Source organism: Chionomys nivalis, chromosome 12, assembly GCF_950005125.1.
Source record: "Chionomys nivalis chromosome 12, mChiNiv1.1, whole genome shotgun sequence".
NCBI lineage: Eukaryota > Metazoa > Chordata > Mammalia > Rodentia > Cricetidae > Chionomys > Chionomys nivalis.
The window spans coordinates 13,368,471-13,391,666 of NC_080097.1; positions in this window are offsets into that span (position 1 = coordinate 13,368,471).

A 23,196-nucleotide genomic window follows, 5' to 3' on the forward strand; every position below is an offset into this window, starting at 1 on the left:
CCACGACGCAAGATAATCAGATAATACAGGGAGTCAAGTCAAAGCAGGAACTAAGTTTATTACCGCAAGCGTCAGTTTATATTGGTTAAGCAACATCGTATAAGGTGGGGGTACTTCCAGCCAACGAGAGACAGCCAAGTCCTCCCTCTGGCTAGAGGGGCATATGCCTAGATTTTGCTGTCTCACCCCACCCCCTGGTAGTTTTAAGACTATCCTTCAAATTCGAGTCAGGCTTTTCTCTGTCCTACAGGCTTCAAGGTACAAACCCTGAGATAATTCTGATCCAACATCTCTTCCTTTTTGATTTTATATTTCACCCCTACCTAAGTCACCAAGCCAGAATAGCCCAATTCTGGCTTCAGTCTTCTCCTTACTTTTGCCTTTATCCTGCTCCTCGCCTTCAACTTTTTTCCTGTCCTTCTTGCTGGTTGATTATTTTCAGATTCGACTTCTCCCAGTCTCTGACCATTTTTTTTTTTTTTTTACCTGTCATTAGGGATGCAGAGCAGTTGGGTGAAAGCATACCGTAAGGGCCACAATAGTTGGATAGAATCCCAATGGTGGGGGTATATTAAAGTGTTATTCTCTTTCTCTGGCCAGAGTCTCCACCCAGTTCCACAAGTCCTACAAGAAAGATTCCTGGTGGGTACCCAGAGGGCCAGGGTAATTACTCCCTCCCATGCCTATTTCACATTGCGGTCTGACAATTCCAGGCCTCCCTCAGGGGAGTAGCACATATCTTAGCATCTTAAGTGCTGGGTCATTTTTATGTGAAGTTGCATTACCCATCTTAGGATCCCACTCACCTTGACTGATCACTTTGCCCTGGGACCAGTCACCCCATGTTGGGCTCCAGTTGCCAGGCCCCCTTAGCCTTATTCCTCAGGGAAAGGTTGGTGCACTATTTGCCCATTTCATAGCTCCACAAAATAGGAAAATCAGGTCTGCAGACACACGATGCGGGACAATCAGACACAATAGGGGTCAAGTCAAAGATGAAACTCGGTTTATTACTGTGAGTGTCAGCTTATATAGGTTAAGTGTTATCATGTGATGTGGAGGTACCTCCAACCAATGAGAGACAGCCAAGCCCTCCCTCTGGCTAGAGGGCTGTCTACCTAGATTTTACTGTTTCCCCCCCACCACTTCAGTAGCTTTAATACTATCCTTCAAACTTGAGCCAGGCTTTTCTCTGTTCTACAGACCTCAACGCCAACACGCTGGTATTGGTATGCCCAACTCTGCTTTATTATTGGGTGTGGTTTTATGTAGCAGTCTCTGTGTGCTGCAAAATGTTTCCTTGATGCAGAATGAAAATTGTACTTATCTGTAGGTATATGGATAAATGGTTACAGATTGTTCTTAAGGATTGTGCTGCTTTAGTCAATTAATAGTTGAAGATATTCCTCCAATAACCATGACTTCATTAGGACTAGACAATTAGGTAGGTTTATAATATGTACCAGGCATAGTCTGCCTTTTGTTAAACTGACCATAATTCCAGTTAGAGATCAGTTGGTTACCATTGTATATAGCATTGGTCTGTCCTGTCCCTTTAAGAGACAAACCCTGTTCATGCTCCCCTCCTCCAATCTACCTAGGCAGGTAAATCTTTCTGCACCCATCCTGAGCTTCCTTCCTTTCTGTCTCTCTCCCAAAGAGGCAGCTTCTGTCTCTCCCTTCTCCTCACTTCTCCCCTCCCCCCTCTGTTTCTGCTTCCCCCCTTCCCTTACATTATCCACTAAATAAATATCCAACTTTACTCTGCATGGCTTGCCTATCTGTCTCTGTTTCTCACCTCCCATGCAACTTCCTGCCCACTAACTGTCTAGACTTCTAAACCTCTTAAATTATTTTCTCTGAAATAATTATAGGATTTTTTCCTATTTATTTTTCAATGATAATTAGGGAAAGCACTTCATATAATTTTAAATATTCATACTTTAAGCTTATGAAATAATGGAAGAATTTTGAGTGGAAGTAGTATATTAGGTTATCATTACATTTAATAATCTTCATAAAATGTCTGTTATACTGTATTTACCCATTACTTCAAGAGCTGATTATTTGCATTTTATAAAATGTAAATATAATTATAAAAATTTAAAAAGACTGTGTGATACATGATTTATATATTGAATAAATTGCTTCTAGTGTAATGTGTTCCATAGAAATAAACAGCTTGGGTGTAAGAAAATGTTTCTTCATTCCCTCTCTTAGTATACAAAAATACATCTACCATTTATTACTTGCAATCAAATAAAATCATGAAAGTTATGAACTTGTTTTAAATTTATAGGTTAATAGTTAAGAACTTCATTACATATGGCCTGTATTCTTAAAGAGAAACTGTAATACATGAAAAAGATTGTTAAGTCAATATTTAATTGTAATCCAATGAAGTACTTAAAAATAATAATTTTTCTTTAATTTCGATTCTGGGGAGACTAAATTTGAGTAAAGATTTTTCCTAAATCTTAAATAAGATAATCTGTTTAATAACAGATTATAATAAATAAATATTTTTAATTTTTGAACTGCAAAGTATGATTTTCTATATGAAATGGTTAACCTTGGCTGGTAGCTTGACTGGATCTGTATACAAGAGACACCCATACATTTGGTAGCTCTATGAATATTTTCTGTAACAATTAACTAAAGAAGGAAAAGCCTCCACCAGAATGGGCAACACCAGAAACAGCTCAGAAAGAAAGTGATCTATAGGAAAAAGCTCAATGCATCTTCTCTGTTAAAACCATTGTCATCCATCCCTGACATCAGGACCCAGCTTCTTTGCCTTTCTCCCTTGGGATGGACAAGTGGAACTTACTGAGAATGTTCCTTATCCTCCTTGCCCAATTGGGACCACACTGGCATCCAGCCTGATTGAGTGAGAAACTATTGGTTCCTTAGCCTCTCATGAATAAAGCTGCCCACCATCATGTAAGCCAATACAGCAAATCTTCAGTGTTCCTGTGTGTGCGTTTGTGTGCTATAATGATATAAATTAATAATAAAGGTTTAAGATAAATTCTTAGCTAATTTGATCATCAGCCTTCTAATTTATCTATATGTTGGCAGTCACTTTGCAAGAAGAATATTTTGTATGTTCTTACTTTTGCAAATGCTAACATAAACTGTGAATATTTATCTCATTGTTTTTCTGTCTCTTGATCTCTCTGTTTACTTCATAGATATAAACCTAAAGGAAATTGTATTTTTGAAAATTATTTGTTATAGCTGGACTTTGTAGCACATGCCACTAATCCCAGAATTTGTGAGGCAGAGTCAAGCAGATCTCTCTGAGTTCAGGGCTAGCTAGGTATAAATAGTGAGTTCTAGGACAGTCAAAGCTACATAGCTAGGCCCTGTCTCAAAAACAAACAGATAGGAAAGACACAATAAAATTATTCCTGTTATTGTCTTTTGTCAATGTCATCTTAAAACCAACTGTATGTTAGATTTATTGATCCTTCCATTTTTCCTATATAGTAATCGGTATTTTCATTATTGATAATAAACTGAGCAAGAAAGCAAAGCAACTGAGTCTTTATAAATATATTAGTGAAATTAGTAATGATACATGAATTTCTACCTGGAGAATATTACTATGAAATATACTATGGCTACAAAATACACAAAATGTAAAAAAAGTGAATTAATTAAACAAGTAACATTAAGCAAACTTTGTAAAATAAATTAACATAACTAATAATATATTTAATTTTCCTATAATCACCAATCAGATAATGTCCTACTAGACTGTGAAATGACAATCAGATGAATAATTCATTGAACTAATGAACAACTACAATTTGAATATTGTACAAATAGTATTTTTACAAAGAAAACAGTTTGGGTACTCAGAAAGCTATACTGTATGGATGAAGGAGAGTTACTGCTGACTGTATTTGTAGTATTTGGCAAAATAGCCACAGGCAGCAAACCAGATGATTACACTTAAAGAAAGATGTTTGACATTTGGAAAAGGGAAAATACATCAATAATTAGAAACACTGTAGGTGAGGCTCTCCATGCCAGGCTAGCAGTGGGGTTGCTAGCATAAAGATAATTGCTGCTGGTGGTATAGAACAGCATGAAAGACTGAGGAATTCATGTCAGGAAATTGAAGGTTGGGAAGGATGCCAGTTTTGCCATTTATCCTCTCAGTATTACCTATGCATAATAAATATCAAACTTTGAAGAAAAGCATTCAAATGTTAGTAAATGCTGTAGGTAGTTACTTACTAAAATTGTAAATTATTCAAAATAAAAATATAGAACCAATAAAATCTCTCCACTCATTTTCTGAATTTGAAATCTTAAATAGGAAATATTCATGCATTGCAGATCAGAAGGCTTGGAATCTGTAGTCCTGAGATTAGAAAACATTTTTATTGACATTATTATTTTTTTTCCTTTGTATATTTGTAACTTCAATTTCATTGATTTCCTTGCTTCAAATACATCTGGGATTTTTCAAGTATGTTCATGTCAAACACCACTCAAGGGACACTTCTATATGGGTCAAAATAATAACTGTATACAATCAGTGAAAGTCTTGAAGAGAAGGGATCACTTGCTGAGTAGTGACCCCAGGCTCTTAAGATATCACAAACGGTTGTATTACATGTTTCTCATATTTTCTGCTGTTTTTACAAAGTATGTTACTTGTATCACTCATCCTCATTCCAAACATTTAGTTTACCTTTGTTATAGGATTTCATATTTTACACCTTCTCTTTATAGACATTAAGAAGACTGCAACTCTGTCCTCAATTCTTTCACAAACTTTTTCATTTTCTCTTGGTAAAAGAGATTCATTTATCTGATCACCCACGTTTTATTCCAAACTACTGATCTCAATGTCACATTCCTTTTGATGAAGGCAACCCAGTTCTCCTTTTAGTCTGTTATTCCATTATTTTCTGACAATGAATATTTTAATTTTGCTTTGAGTCTCGTAACTTATCCACGAAGATTAGTTGACTTCCTCATTTCTGTTATTCATCTTACTGATTTTTCTGGTCATGAAATGTTGAATAGAGGACAAGCACGGCTACTGGGGGAATGAAAGAGTAAGGTCTGAAGGACAATACTTGAAATTAGGTCTGAAGGACTTAGAAAAGGAATGAGGCGCCAGGTGCCAGGAGTATAAGTGGACACTAGTAAAATCAATAAGATTTGACTCATTGATGAACAAATATTGCATTGCAAAAAAATGCCAAATTCGAATTGAAGCAAATTGTGAACAGTATAAACTGATTAGTGCTTTATTGTATGTACTCACACATAAGTGGATATTAGACATAAAGCAAAGGATAACCACCCTCATTTCACAACCCCAGAAAAACTAGTGAGCGTGGAGGTCCCATCAAATAGAGTGCTATTGGCAATTTCTAGCTCCTGAGAGGAGTGTAGTAATACAGTAAATGGCTCTGCTCCTGTACACACACAGATTGCACTTAGTGTGACTTAGTGAACTTTAGAACTACAGGAAGCTAAGAAACTTTTAGAAAAGGAGAAATCATCTGCTCCAGAGATGAGCACACCAATTCTTTATTCAATCTAATGATCAGCACTTAAAGCATACATACAGGAACATTAAACAGTCAATATTGTTTGTTCATTGTATTATATATATGTAGTAACATATACACATGTGTGTGATCTGCATATGCATATACATGTAACAACTATTATTGGAAAACGAGATATGAAATTGAAAGATTGTAAGGAGTTATGTAGGGGAAGATTTGGAGGGAGAAAATTACATAATTATATTTAATCTCAAATAATAAAATAAATAATTTTTAAAAAGAACACATGGGTATAGAAAAATTGATAAAGAGGGAGAAGACGGGAAAGGGGTTTATTTCAAACACATCTCAAAAAATACTATTTCTTATGTTTTTGTTTTATAATGGATTATATTAAATAAATATTTAAATAAACTCTACCAACATTTCCTTTTAGAAACAATGCACCTTGTCTCACATCTTTTCATTGTTCATTTTCAGTCCAGCTTAAAAACTTACAATGAAAATAAGAATTGTTGGTATGCTGTATGTAGGCTAAACATTTTCCCTCTTTCTGAATCACAGGTGATGTAAGAAATTCTCTTTTGTTATAATAATGAAAAACATGAATAGGGAGAAATTTGTTTTGTCAAAGTAGGTACTCCTTTTAGCCTATTATCGTCTCTGTGTTCTTGTTACAATTGCAGCTTTTGGGGCTATAATCCACAAATGAAAATAGCTGAAATTGAGTTTGACAGGTCCAACTAATTGGTTCCCAAGGAGGCGTTGCATTATACCCAGTGAACTGTCCATGAAATACACAGCTACTTGTCCAACCTATGAACAGGACTAATTACAAAACAGCAGGAGATAGCTCACAGTAATCGGCCAAGCACTGTTGTTACTACATAATAATTCCATGCCCAAATCATCAATTATAGCACTCTAGCTACCTTGAAGGAAATGCAGTTTTGCAGGAATAATTACTAGGGGATATTCATAAGTAGAATTTGTGCTATTTTTGTTGCTATATATGACCCCTTCTTTTGACTAATAGTCCCTTGGGGATTAAAAACCCTGTCTAGCCACCAAAAAAAAAAAATGAAACAAGGTGAAATCAATATGAATTACTTAAGACCTGCTTAAAAAAATAAATATAAACCAGCTTTATCCTCTGCATTGGAATTTGTTAAGTACCACAGGCAAAAGTAACTTTCTAAGTTGTACTAAATTTTAGATACTTAAATACCTTTTAGATACTTTAAATACATATATATTTTAAATGTATATATATTAAATACAAATATATATATTTGATATATATTTTACTTGTCCTTACTATGAAAACGTGTACATTTCAAAGAAGTCAATGTTATTACTCTTTCAAATCTGTTCAGAATGAAGTTCTCTGTAGTATGTCAGTGGACTATTAGAAAGAGTATAAAAGCTGAGATTACTTTATTCCAGACTGTCCCCTAACTATTAACTGTCATTTCTTGACTATGTATTTTATAAATAATAGCAGCGAAATACCAAGGACTTGTTTGATCTGTTTTTGTCTTTACATGAAAAAAAAAAGAGTTTGATTGAAAAATCTTGTAAAAAGACTCCATCTTAATTAAAAGATTTTTTTTCTTCTTCAGCTTGCTTTTCCTTTAAAATAATTTGATTTCTTTGTATTAATTATGATTAAAATGCATAGCACAGTTTTTCTTCACTAACATGGAGCACAACACTTTAATTCTTATTATGTTATTAGTATTAGAAACTTTCTCTTAATATGGTCTTGGAATAGAAATTATGACAAAATAGGATTTAACATATATCTGTTGACACTGAAATTGATTGGCTATGACAAAAAAAAAAACCACAGGATTTAAATGGAGACATTGGTCTTTTATAATTATTAAAGTGTTTGAAATAAATTTAAAGTAAAACAAAATTCAGTAATGCATTAGCTTTATTAATTAATTAATTTATATATTTATTTTATGGGTGCATTGTAAAGGTTTGTTTATTAGCCTGTACCTTAATTTAAAATTTGATGCTTCATGATACAAACTTCCTAGTTTGATAAAAAAAAAAAGCATTTTATTTTACTGAATGGTTGTTAAAAACTTATTCATAAAAACTGTAAGGGAAACATTTTAATATAATTATAGCTTTACAAAGGTTCTTTTATTTTTAATATTATTTAATTACATTTCATTCTTAAAATTAAAATAATTATTAGTATTTATATTTCTAATAATTAAAATGTTTTTAATGCTGATATTGAAATGTATCTTCATATTTTTCCTTATTTTTATGTTTTTCATATATACTTACTTACATATGAATAAATGACATTTTTGAATAAAAGGACAGAAATGAAATTATGTATGTTACATATATGTGTGTACAAGTGCTGTGAGTGTATTTAAAAACCAGTGATCATATTGTCAAGAATCTTTGAATTTCCTTCATGATTATTCTTTAAATTCTGAGTATAACCAAGTTGTATAGAAATTATGTATTCAAAAATATAATAAAACTTTTAATACTTTATTGAAACATGTCATTATTTATTTTAGCTGTATTGCTTGAGATCTTTAACTATTTGGCATGTTGTAAATACCTCCTTTTATAAACTCTTGAAGACATATAATTATTTTCTGTTCTATCAGAAGCATGTAAAGTGTTAGAAGTTGGAGACTTAAAATATGAGTTCACAGAAATGGAAATTTTCGTAAGATTTAGAGATTAAAACAGGATTTTGAGTGTTTTCTAATTGGATTGTATTTCTCCATATATACCATTTTTATCTATTCCAAGCTTGTTATGATTTAATATCTTGAAATAATGATGCATTTCAGAACTTAATAATTTTCAAGAATATTCATGTTCTGAAAAGAAACAAGAATGGAACGTTTTGAAACTATAGATATATCTAATTCTTACTGAAGATGTACACTCAAACATTATTCTCATTCACATTAGCCTTTCAGGGTTCTAAATGTATTGTAAAACACCATTCACTAAAGTCAATGAAAAGGGGCCAACTGAAAATATCAAAAATCAAAAACAGAACTCACTTAGTCTATTTTCACTTTTATTAGGTATTTCAAATGCAAATTCATCTGATTTCTTAATGACTGTTGAAGTCAATACAAAGCATTTTCAATTACCAGAATCAATAATCTTATACTCCATATTTTACCATGTTTCAGAAAACAAGAAGAAAATTTATTCTTCTGATAACTCATTCAATTTTTACATTAGTATTCACTCATTGTTTCTGGTGATTCATCAGTTATCTAATTCATCACAGAGCTTTAAATGATAAAGATATGAAGGCAGAAATGATCGGACGCTTAACAGAAAAGGAATCTCACACTAGCTCAGAACTAAGAAAACAGAGAGGTGTTTATTAAGTGATTTACAAGGTCAGGATGTTCTGCTTGAACGATGGACGAAGATCAAATCCAAAAGCAAACCCAACAGACAAAACGGGGCCCAGGAGCAAGCAGCAAGAGGAAGGAAGGGGGCCAGGACACGCTTCTGCATCCCCGTAAATAGTGCATGAGGCCACGCCCCAGTAAGCTGGTAGGTGTTAGCTGTAACCTTCCAACAGCTAAGATTTGACTTCTTATTGTTTATTTGTTTCAGTATAATGTTTAGATTTTGGAAAGATTTTTGAAAGTTGAGTAACATTTTATCCTTTTACTTCAAATAGTTTCTGCACAATCTTTTGGACGTGTCTTATACCTGTCTATGATTTTTAATTTTTTTCTTGTTTCTTTTATTATTTGTTGAGATAACTCCACAGTATGTGGACTAGGCTGTGCTAGGACACAGTGTGCAGTCCAAGCAGGTCTCAGATTTGCAGTAATCTTCCAGTACCTTCTTTGGATCTCTCAGGCACTTTCTTGACTTTATCATTTAGGGACAGTTGTTAAAAATCTGAGTACTAAGTCTTTTCATAGGTAAAGAAGAAACTGGAAAATATTTGCTATATCAAGGATTCATGTAATGACTAAAAGTCTGTAATGTCCATATTAAACTACCTAAACAAAAAGTGTTCAGAATAATATAATGTAGGTCATTCAAAAACTGAAATCATGAATTATGAATATTAGTGATATATTAACCAATATTAGTTTATTTAAATGCTAATTACTGATTTCAATAATATAAAACCTTTAAATATGTTATTTATTTACAGTTATATTGTACATATTAAGCTACTATATAATAGTAATCAGTTATTATTATATGAAAGAAATGGTGAGATATCCAAGTTTTAAGATTAGTTTTTTCAGTTTACTGCAATAATGCTTGTGTGATTCACAAATGAGTGTTTCGGTGTCAAACATTCCTTCGGCTACCTAAATATATACAATTAAAATAAGGTGCATGGATGAGGCGAAGGGAGAGAGGGACAAGAGAGGGAATACAGTCTATACAATGAGAGACCATTTAAGGGGTACTATGACAAGCTGATGAGGATGAGACAGGAAGACCCTTAGAGTTTGCTGACCAAATTACAGAATATCAAGTTCAGTCATAAGCCTGTGTCAACCCCACAAATGGAGAATTACTGAGAAATAGGTCAGTAGCCGACTTCATCCTGAACCTCGCGTTGCATGCTTACACATGTACACACACATGACTATAAGGACAAGCATAATAACACACATACAAATGAGTAAATAAAATAGGGCCCCAAATGGAAAAAAATTAATTTGTAAACTATTGATTAATTTTTCCACCTATATAAATATCAAAGGATATGGTAAACAATATATTTTAGTTATTAGTCTATAATCTATATACAGCTACTTACAATAACAGGTTAATATCTGAAATATAAAAGAATTATTCTTCTTACTTTATGGTTACAATTACCAATCCCTGGCTAATACATGCTAAAAACATGCTCCACCACTGAAGATTTTCTTTCAAGTGTCTGTCTATATTAACAGAAATTTAAAAATCATCCTTTAATTCATAGTTTGTAAGCTCATTTAATAGCTAGAATTTTAACTTCTCAAATGTAATAAAAACACATATAAAATTTAGTATATATGAAAGTTTAGGATGCTAAAACAATGTATAAAATATAAGAACAGAATGAAAGCTTAAATATGTTCCTGTATATATCACATATATGTATATCATTTATATATGTATCATTTATATTTACAAAGAAAGACATTTGAAAGATTTGTATTATGCAATAATATTACATAAGATAATTGAAATACATTAATCATAAATTTAAGTAACCTCCAAATCTTCAACAACAACAAAAAAATTCTTTTTCTTTTTCTTTTTTTTTTTTTTTTTTTTTTTTGGTTTTTAGAGACAGGGTTTCTCTGTGGCTTTGGAGCCTGTCCTGGAACTAGCTCTTGTAGACCAGGCTGGTCTCGAACTCACAGAGATTCACCTGCCTCTGCCTCCCAAGTGCTGGGATTAAAGGCGTGCACCACCACCGCCCGGCTCCAAAAACATTCTTTGAGACAAGGGTTCTCTGTGAAACAGCCCAAGTCCTGGAACAAACTCTTGCAGACAAGGCTAACCTCGAACTCAGAGATATCTGCTTGCCTCTGTCTCCCAAGAGCTGGGATTAAAGGCATGTATCACCACCTCTGGGTATAACCAAATTAAATTTAAAACAAGTAAAAATATTGACAAAACTACTATTAAAATCTCTCTTAATGCACATCTAAGTAATTCATGGGTTATTTGAGAAAAAAAAATCCTTCCAGATAAGATGACTAATGAGAGGAAATCGCATTAAGAGTTAACATTTTAGAGCCAAGAATTGCTAACACGTGCCTTTAAAGCCAGCAGTGTTATGCAGAGGTAAAGTAGATCCCTGTAGGGCCAAGGCTAGCATCGGTCTACAGAGCAAGTTTCAGGATACCTAGGGCTTCACAGAGAAACCCTATCTTTAAAAAAGCAAAACAAGATTAAAGAAAACAAAACAAAACAAAATGAAATAACAGAGTTAGTATTTTAGTCTCAAAATTCATTAAATTAAACAGTTTGATGCCAAGAAATCTAAATTCGATACCAAATTTAACATTAAAAGGAATTTCAGTAAACTTAGGTGCTCATTTTAACTACGTATTTCATCCTTCTGGTACTTTTTTTTTTTCAAAAAAGAAATAAATAAAATAAAACATTTTTAGAAAACATCCACTTCAGCAATTAGAAAAAATATAAGGTTGGATATTTTAAACCCGAATACTCATTTTAGACATATTCAAATAAAAGGGAAACAAACCTAGGATCTTGGTAAATAAAGAAAGCCCCTACTTTGACTAAAATACTTATCTCTGCCTCCTTCTTCATTCTTCCTCACTCTTCCTGCAGCCCCTACTCCTCTCATGACACCCAATCTGTTCTTTGTCTAATGGTTCAAAGATCCTGTTCCACCATTTGCTCTTGGTACCATCATCTTCTGCATCATCTCAGCCAGTAGCAAGGGAGTCACACAACCTTTTGTGGAAACCTATGAAACTCTGAACATAATTACAACAGAGATCAAAATACATCGTAGTTCCCATGTGCTGCCAGAGGATGCCTCCCAGGTGATGACTGGACAAATGAGTAGAGCAGAATATATATATTCCTGTCTCTGGGCTTTCCAATCTCCATTTCCTAGCTTAATGAAGCAGTATCAGGCATGGACCCACTCTTGTATCTGGAATAAATCTCAAACTAAACCAGACACTGACTGGCCACTCCCACGGTTCTGTACCTCATCTTACAGGTTAAACAATGAATCAACTGAGCAGGGCTCATATTGGTTAACAGAAACTGAGCAGCAAGCACTGGGCTCTAATGGGTCTGTATCAAGTCCTCTGTAATTATGTTATGCCTACTAGCTTGGTGATTTTGTGGGACTTCTAACAGTAGGAACATGTATGTCTCTGGTTCGTTTGTATGTTCTTGGGACTCTTCCTCATTTTAGGTTGTTTTTTACACCCTCGATATGAGGGTCTTTGTGTTGTCATATTGTATCTTGTTTTGTCATATTTAATTGTTGTTTTTTGGAAGTTTGCTTTTTTCTGAAGAGGAGCAAAGGTGGAAGGGATCTGGGGGAGAAAGGAGGTGAGTTGGAGCTTAGAGTCGTAGAGGGAAGGAAAACTATAATCATGATGTATTGTATTAAAGAAGAATCTATTTTCAAACAAAAAAGAGATAAACAAAAAATACCTAGTATGAAGTAAAGACACAACAATAGACAAGACTAAATACGATGGTGAAATGCGCTTCCTTCTCATAGTGAACTAGCTTCCAGAGAGAAAAGTGGGGAGCCTCTGGGAGGTGTTGGGGGAGAGTATATCATAATAGAAATATATTATATAAAAATCTATTTTTGTTGTGTTTGTTTCTTTTATTTTTAGGGGATAAAGGTGTTGTTTTTAGTTTGAAATTTGAGCTCATAATTGAGAGACGCCAGGGTAGAAACTCAAGGCCAAAATCTGGTACAAGAACTGAAGCAAAAATTTTGGATGAATGGTTCTTATTTATTTGCTTCTTATGACTTGTTCACATATTTCTCTTATACAGCCCATGCTCAGGTATGGGACAACCCAGAGCTGTCTGTGTACTCCCAAATCAAGTAACCAAGAAAATTTCCCACAATCATGCCACTGACCAATTTGAAAGATGTCATTCCTCAATTGACATTTCCTCATCTAAAGTATGTCTAAGACTGTGTCAAATTGACAAAAACAAACCAATACACAATCTCTTAGCATTATTGACTAGAGAGAGAGAGACAAATACAGAGAGACAGAGAGATGGAGATACAGAAAAACTCAGGAATGGGGTTGGATTAATGGCTCAGTCTGTAAAATGTTTGCCATTAAATGAGAGTACAGTACTTTAGTGGAAGAAAAAAAAATCCATTTTTAATAAAACTGAGGCTATAGAAATAGCCACTTTACTCCTTTTATAATTTTAGCTAATTTTTGAAACATATATCTTCAAACTATATGTATTTATCCACTGAACATATAAATGAAACCAGTTTTTAAAATGATAAAGGACTCTCCAAATAATCAAGAAATAAATAAGAATAATAAAAAGGTGAAAGAAACTTCGCTTAAAATGTAGTAAAAATGAACATATTATCAAAAGAAAACAATAATTATGTCTGCCCAGAAAAACAATTTATGATATGTCAGATATTTCACAGTTTATATGCAAATTCTAAGAAAGAAGAAATCAGTTGAGTGATGGAAATTGCCAATTTGTTTTCCTGAAACTTTTAAGGACTTATAGGAACAATAAGTCTTCATGATAGGATATGTAAAATAAAAGTTTTGATTTGTCACCATTGAAAATTATTTTTATAAGCATAATTTCAAGCATTTTGTAAATTGTATAGAATGAAGTTTAGATTGTGATGAAGGGATTAAATGCGTTCTACTTCCTCTCTCCAACTCAATTGAGGGAGATTATGATTACATTGGGGGAAGTGATTAAGAAAAGCAGAATGAGTCACAAATACTGGAAATTAAACAGAGCTGAAATGATAAACCATTTCAAAACAGATGTGAAAAGATGCAACTGACAGGTGACAGGAAATAATAGGAACTAGAGGACCAAAATAGTCTTTCCTGGGCCCTTTCTTAAAGGCTGCTTTTGATAAACACATGCTCCCAAATCAATGACTGTGAAAACTGTTGCTTTGAATGGAGCCATTTTATTATTCATAGTGAGTGCAATTCTGTCATAAAAAAAAAATCTTAGTCATGAATCCCATAAGAATAAGGAAAATAACAAATACCACTGATTATGATCATTGAATCATTGATGAATATTACACACTATACAACAGATTTCACAGATGTACATATACAGATATATAAGTTGGAATAATAATTAATGAACAACTATGAATTTGGGAGGAAGAAGGAGCAACATAGGAAGTGTTATGTGGAAGGGTGGGGCAGGAAGTATATTTTTCTAAGAGCTATGTATGTAATTTAAACATTAACAAACAAGTAGAGGCTTTTGTTAATAAAGCATTTATAGAGTTTCTACCAATCTAGAACTATATACCATCAAACTATTAAAATAAATGCAAATAGTGAATATTTAGTAAACATGGAAGTTAAACAATTTGGCATTCAGTGAAAACAGTGAGAAATATGTACTGTTGAAGGCACAATAATGGACACTCTGAAATTTTTCATTATTCTTCAAGCTGAATGAATCTCTTAAAAATCTGGTCAAGTAGGACTTCATACTACAGTTGCAATAAAGACAGCTAATTAGTTGACCCTGACATGAAGAAGTTATTCTAGGTTAATCACCTAGATCTAATATAATCATGAGGTTCTCAGTGACTGGAAGACAAGGGCAAAGGAAAGTGGCATTGCAATGTACACTCATCCTCTCTAATTTTGCACAGGGATAAAACTTAATAATAAAGATAAAAATATGAAATTCCTTAAAAGAAACAAGAAACCTGTACAAAACACAGTTCTACCTACCAGCACTCTGATTTTCATCCACTTAGAAATTTTTTTACTTCTGACCACCAGACCTAAAAAGTAACAAATATGTTTAGTCTCAAGCTACTGCCCTGTGATATTTATGTGAAAGGTGGATATTTGCCAGACATTAGCAGAAAGTCATTAAGGATGAAAAAGATTTTTCTTTTTTTTCCAGAAGTGCAAATTTGAAAAAGTATAAAGCAATAAAAACCGTAGTGAAGAACCAGAATTATAGCAGAATCTATAAAGATAGATACATTTAGGGAGAAAGATAAAAATGATGAATAATCTGTGCCCTGTGAAGGAAGAGAATATCTCAAAACATGACATGAGCATTGATGAGTGAGGAACCAGAAGTAAACTGTTCTCAGAAGTCTGTCAAAAGTCATTCAAAGACTTAAAAGTAACTTCACAAATTGACAAGGGTAGAATTCCATGCTGAAGGAATCGAATTACAGTATTTAACAAAAAATGGCATACCTAGGTGAAGGGTATTGAGGGTTGATTTTGCTAAGACACCTTAAAGTACATACATTTAGGTCATGAGCAATACTTTAGACTTAATAAATGAATGAAAACCACCAATTATTTTAGAAAACACAATAAAATTCTCATGTGTGTCATATTTAAAACCAGGTTCTTTACTGTTTGCCTCCCTTTCTTTTATTTCGAATTATAAACTAACTACAGATATTTATGAGGTACAATACAGCTTAATACCGGCCTGAAGGATGCATGATCAAATCATGTTAAGGCATTGCCAGATCTTAAAATTTTCTTTGTGGTTAACATTTGGTATTTGTATCTGTGCTTGTTTTATTTCACTAAAAAATCATTTTTAAAAATGTTTTGAAATACAAAGTCAAGTAAAATATATGCTCTGTGGTCACCACAGCAAGCTGCAGGTAATTGGGACAATGCCTGTCTTGGAGACCTTGTATCTTTCAATAAACAACTTTCATTTCCATATTATCCAGCTCCGGTATCTGTCATTCTTGTTCTTAGTTTCAGGCATCCAAATGTTTAGAAGTGCAGCAGTGAGGACATATGGTTATTTTTCTCTGTGCATGCCTTGTTTCATTTACTATAATGCCCTGTTATCTTATCTAGGTTCTGGTAAATGATAGAATCTCATGGGTTTTATTTCAAGGCTGATTAGCATTTCAGTGCACATATAAACCACAGTTTGAAAGTCTGTTCATCTACTGTGAGGCAGTTGGAGTGTTTAAACATCTTGGCTTTCATGAATAATATAATTATGTATGTAGATATCCCAATACCTGTTTAACACGCTAATATCATTTTCTCTGAACACAAAAATTGAAAGGAGATTATTGTATGACATGATAATGCTATGCTCTTTATCCCCTATTACTGTGTTCGTGAATGAATGGTGTTGCTGTGTGTGAATGCTGGGGCACAAACATCACTGTCATATTTGAAAGTTAGACACAAGTTTAGCGAGTAAGTTCCCAGCCTCCCCATGAACTCTGGGTATTGAATTAAGGTCATTGGAGATAATTGACGAAGTCTTTCTTCAATGATGCTTCATATTGACCCATCAATTCTACTTTTATTATTCAATAATACTCCATACTTTCTTCCTGTCAGGTGTTAACTTACAATACTTTTATCACAGTGCTGAATGAAAATATCAATGGAAGGTGGAGCATGGTACAAAGTAATTGAGATGTTTATAAATTAGAAATAATAACACTAAAATGCCAAAATCACCTAAGATAATATGCTTTTCCTAGAAATCTTAATATAAATTCCAATATTGTTTCTCAAGGAAATAGGAAAACCATAAAATTTGCATAGAACAATAAAATACATTACATAGCCAAATTAGCTTTGACCTAACAGCGAAGCTACGTGCGTCATACTGGTATGTTTCAAATTTTATCACAAAAGTACAGTAGTCAAAAATGATGGCAATGTTGCAGCAAAAGATGCATCAGTCAGCTGGAGAAGACAAACCATTTGAAAATAAACTCACGTATCAGCTGCCACGACTTTTTCATAAAGGTGGCATATACAAACATTGGGGAAAATGTAGTTTCCATAAGAAACAGACTTAATTTTAAAAACGAAAGAAGAACCAAATGCACAATAAAAACAAATCCTATCATTTCTGATACAAAGATCATCTGAAAATGGATTCAAAATAAAATTCAACAAATACAAAGGCTGTACTTTCAAGATGAAGTCTTGAAAGGGAATCAGGTTCTGAGAGCAACGTGGAGAGGGTGGATTGCTTCAACTCATATGGCTACTACACAGAGAGAAAACATGGCAAGCCACACACTGAGAGAAAATATTTTCAAACCAATATAGAAACTCCAGGACAAATATCCAAAATGTATAAGAACCTGCTATTGCAAAATAAAAGTAAACTGAATTCTACAATGGAATTTTAAAGGTTAAAGCAGTCTTAACAGATATTAATCAAATCAAACATGATCAGAAATTCAAGTTGAAATTTGGCTGGTACATTAAAATGAGTGACTCAACACTGGTAAAAATCTAGATAGCATGCCAATATTTCTACCATGGTGCACTCTGAAAGATAATACATAGGAACACATAATAATTTCAAGAATACTAGATGCTCTTATCAGAATCATTGAAAAAATGAGATGTGGCAAGAACTATTGCAGCTTGGAAGCAGGAAGAAAACAGTTATAAATGCTTCTATGTTTAATTCAATTTACTGGATATGTGTCAGTGCAATTTATTAGGATGGGAGAGATTTTCTAAAAAAGAGTTTGGGAAGAAAACTAAGTAGTTTATCTCAGAAAGTGAACATTCAAAGGATGAATGAAAATCCACATCTATGTCACATTTTAATGCATCACTATAACCATTCTGAGATATGGATATCTCAAATATACGAAATATATGACTGAATATTCGTAATGGAAATGAATAGCTAAGAGATATTTTACTGTAAGCATGTTTTAAAATTAGAAATATTTTAGTTATGTCATGGCTAATGTGAATTATCAATATGAACAAGTTCATTCATAATGCATTTGTCATATCATGATTAATGAATTCTTTTACTGCTATTATCTAAAATGGATCAGATGTGAGAGGAAATAAATAAAATCTCTAAGTGACCTCTAACATAATCTTTTCTAATATAAAATTAGGTACTGATGATTTATAAAATAAAACACAGTAATATAACCACATTTGTAGGGTACATCTCAGATTCTTGGGAATAGGACCAGACAAAATTACTTTGAGTACTGTCAACGATGCTAAAATATGCTCACTGCTTCCATGTGCGGACGACATGAAAACAACTCCTGCACCTCTTCGAGTCACTGACAGGAAAGAGGCTACAAGTATTAATCTCATTGCTGACTTACAGAACAATCTCTTTTACGAAGGCGTCATTTATAGGTGGAGACTGTTCTTCACATTAGAAAATAAAGACTTCAAAAGTCCATTACTGTATGTAATCTGAATCTATGCCCTAATTTAAAATTGTATATTTTTTATAGTCTCATCTCAGCTTTCAGTGAGAACATATCTTCCTTTACAAGGATTTTGTAGTTATTAACTAATGACAAAACCATGTAAGTTCTTAATAAAGCTTGGCAGCTTTATTATTTTCTCCAACCATTTGATCACTAGTCATGTTAATAAACCTTTTAATGATCTGTAACATTATTCAGAAAAAGAGATTTACCCATGTTCTAGATTAACACTTTACTGGAAAATCTCACAAGAAACCTACCACATAAAGAGCCTGAGGCCAAATGGAGGAAATGAATAAAAACATTGCAAATTACACGCATAGTAATGAACTCTCTCACTCCCTTGTGCATTTCTATACCATATAGAAACTACTCCTAGTTCAGTTCATCAGTTCAGTGCTGATTGTACATAGTCTTTTTTTTTTTTTTTTTTGTTTTTCGAGACAGGGTTTCTCTGTGTGTACATAGTCTTTTTATAAATATCATCATAATAGCAGAATATCTGCTATGCTATGCATTCATTTATTTCAGTGAGAATAATATAGTGAATTTCTTTCATTTTAAAATTAGGTGTGTTTTCATATTTTTAACATAGCAAATTTTCTTTCTTTCATTTCTGCTACATTTTACCTATTTAAATTTTGATAATTATGACTAATACTATGCACTTGAAATCGGTCTCAAAGATGACAGACAACCTGAGCTGCTAATCTCTCAAAAGTTTGACAAAGCTAGGGAGGAAATACATTCTATTATTAATTGATGAGTGATATAAGAAATAACAGCCATTGCAGAATGGTCACTAATAAAATCTTATTTTCTTTTTCTGCCTTTAGGAACTCTACATGATTTCTGAACAAGAACTGTTGTTCTTCACCAAATAATGCCTTATTACTTATATCAATTGAAGACAAGGGATAAGCAAGAACTTTGTTTTTACTACCCCAGCCTACCTTTATGTATCAGCTATCAGGTTAGGCACTCTAGTAATATACCATTTTACTATTATTAAAGCCATTCTGTGGTGTAGCTAACAGTGAGGGTTGGTAATATAAAGGGGAGAAAAACACCCATTTTTTGATGGCATGTTTTCTCATGTGCTGTCATTATTCAGCAGTCACATAGAGGTTTGGATATAACTTAAATAAATTTTGGACTTTTACCTACACTTCTCACTGGGATGCCATGTTCCTCACACTGTTTCACTATGTTTCCTCTGAAATAAAGCCAGAGTCATACCTGTACAATAACAGCCGTGGACAAAATGGTTTGGTGTCAAGACTTCCCTGAGTATTCCAGAAAGGACAGAGTGGTCTTAAAGAAGGAACACAACCATGATGGTCCATCTCTTTTTGAAAACATAGCACTGTTCAAATTTTTCAGAATTCTTTTCTTTTTAAAAATAAATCAGCTTCCAGAATGAATGTTAAAGACACAGATGTCTAATCTAGGACATATTCCAGTTTCTATTAAAGCAGCTATGTATCTTACAAACACTTTATATAGGAATTTAAAAATGGTCAGCAATAATGTAAAACTGTTCTTGATTTAAATATACATGAATATATAAAAAATGGCAACATTGTATCTCCTAACAATAAAATGTGATACCAAAAAGCTGGAAGTGAGATATTTTGGGGTTGAAATAAAAATTAGAATTCATCAAATATAATAGATATGTTCTTGTTTTATTAATATAAACAATATATATTTTATTGATTTAATACATTTATGTGTTTTCTCTGATTTCTATACTTTGTTCAGGTGAGATTTGCTATAACAAATAAAATGACACTGTTGCTAAATAATATTTTAATAATTATTATGAATATAATGATTTGTTTCTAACAAACAATATTTCAAAAACATTTTATTCCCTTTCATACTTACTTTTTATATACTTTATCAATTAGAAATTAGTAAATATTATGCATAATATGGTTGAAAATTAGAATATCTTAGAAAAACACTAGAATTTCACAAACCTATATTAAAATTAAAAGGTTTTAAGGTATATTGTCAATATAGTGTTAATGATTAACTGATTTTCTGTTTTTAGCAGAGTTATAAGCATATTTTTGTACACTGAATCTCTCTGTTCAGGTTTAGAACTTATATTGCATAGAATTTTGATTTTATCTAAATAATTGGCCATTATTTCAGATCCTAAAGGTACTCACTATTTGCTTTTTAAAAAGTTACTCCTTGAAAGTTAAATATATTAAAACTATACATATAAAAGCTACTTCTTGAAAATTAAATATATGTATAAAATTATCCTTTTGTCATTGTACACCCATCACATTTCCCCCTCTAATTTCATTTTTTCCATTTATTTACGTATCTAGTCATGGGAACTGAAGGAATCTAATTAGGGTGGCCAATTTTGCCTGGTTATACCTTGAAGAAGGTAACCTGCCGTTGACCACAACTGCCAAGAAATGTCACTGCAGCTCCCTTGCAAACCCTTGTTTCCCAAGAGCCAATCAAAGCACCAGGGATAGGCCCTATTCCCATTGACTGCACTGCCACATATGGATCAAGCTACACAACAGCCACATATATGGAGAGGGCCTAGGTCAGTTCCATTCATGCTCTCTTTTTGTTAGTTCAGAATCTATGAGTTCCCCAAAGTCAGGCCTCATCCTGGATTGCCTGGCCCAGTCTGAATACAGGGAGAGTTGCTTGATCTTTTGGCAGTTTGATATGCCATGATTTGCTAAAGTAGTTTCTTCTTACTACATCCCTCCAAACCAAGAAAACATAATAAAAATTCTCCTGATTAAACAAACAAATGAACAAAACATCAAAAATTAGCCAAATGAAAACACACAAAAAGTGGGGGAATTCATTAAATGCTGATTAATTACTCCTGAACACGAAGCTTTCCCATGGAGTGCTTGAGAATCTCAGTGTCACCAGTATCACTCCATTGCAAAAACTGATTTTCAGATTCCTAGTAGCTATAAATGACAGTTTGTTCTTTAACTTTATCCTAGTGGGTAGGTTTTGCTTCATCCATTCATTAAAAAACATACAATAAAGTAAAATATATGATAAAAGGAGAACTATCATAGTAAATTTGGACAGGTCAAACCAATAAGAGGAAAAAAGTCCAAGAAACAGACACACTTGAGTGAAAATTCAGGAAGATTCCCATAGAACAAACAAATAAACAAACAAAAATCTAAATTTAAAACCATAATATAAGCACAGAGTACCAGGTGCACTTCTGTGCAGGCCCTGAGCATTCTAGGTGAGTCTCTGTTATTTAATGTGAGCTTTGTTCATGTTGGTTTAAAGGACCTATGCTCTTTCTCCATCTCTTCTGGCTCTTAAACTCTGTCCTCTTTCCCTTCCAAGACTTTTCTGGACTGTGATCTCAGGAATTTGATGAGGATATTCTACTTCATGCTAAGTGTTCCAGTTTCTCCCACTCTCTGAACAATATCTGGATGTCTGTCTCATTATCCATTCTAAGTATAACAGAATATCCTACTAAGTAATTTTATTTATTTCCTTCCTTCCTTCCTTCCTTCCTTCCTTCCTTCCTTCCTTCCTTCCTTCCTTCCTTCCTTCCTTCCATTTTCCCTGTTTCCTGGTTTCCCAGGCAGTGTCAGGTATGAGTTCTATCAGCAATTCATGCTGTTACAGATGTAGAGTAAGAGTGATACTCATGTTGGATTTCTTTAAAAAAGAAAACTGGCTTGAATGTGTGCAATTATCTACAACATGTTTGAACAGATATGGGTAATAGTTACGTAGTGATCAGAAAACATGTCATAGATTTCATCCACATTCTTCTTCATTCTTACATTCTTTTTGCTTGGGCTTCCACAACATTGCCTGCGTCTTTGGTATTAATAATCAGTTTTGATATGAGCAGCATTGCTCATGATATGAGGTGCCTCTTTTTATACTCTTTATTTAAAAAATTAGCTTAAAAGCTAGTGGAGTTTCATTAAAATTCTTCATATTTTTTTTTAATCTCAACCTTATTAAGCAAGTCTTTTCTTTTGTCAGATTTGAAAAAGTATCACACAATCCACAGACAGAATTCTTATCAGTGACCATAGAAACAATTCTGGTCAAGGGAGATGGGTGAACCAGTGAGTTGCTAGGGTGATTTATAGAAACATGTCTGAGAGGTTACTCATAAGAACATGTGTGACCTAAGGCAGTCTTATCATGGAAAAAGCAACTCCAGCACTAAATGTGACTCATGAAAGCTGTGTTCCTGCAACTATTGTCCAGATTTCAGGACCCACTAATGAGGAGCCTCTTCTATCCTAGCAATTCCCTAAGAATTATGGCCAGGCGGTGGTGGCACACGCCTTTAATCCCAGCAATTGGGAGGCAGAGGCAGGCGGATCTCTGTGAGTTCGAGACCAGCCTGGTCTACAAGAGCTAGTTCTAGGACAGGAACCAAAAAGCTACGGAGAAACCCTGTCTCGAAAAAAAAATAATAATAATAATAATAAAAAAGAATTATGTAACCTCAGAGAGGGGCCTTCTCAGTCTCATAATGTTGTGACTTCTCTGAGTGTCGGAAATTTGGTGGCATTCCTAAGCCTTGTATTTTAATAACCTTGGGAATATTATGAGGCTCTGTCCTCATTCCAAGAGAAAATTTTCAATGTATAGGAAGCAACTAACTACATAAGAGGTTTATACTTACATTAATTTCTC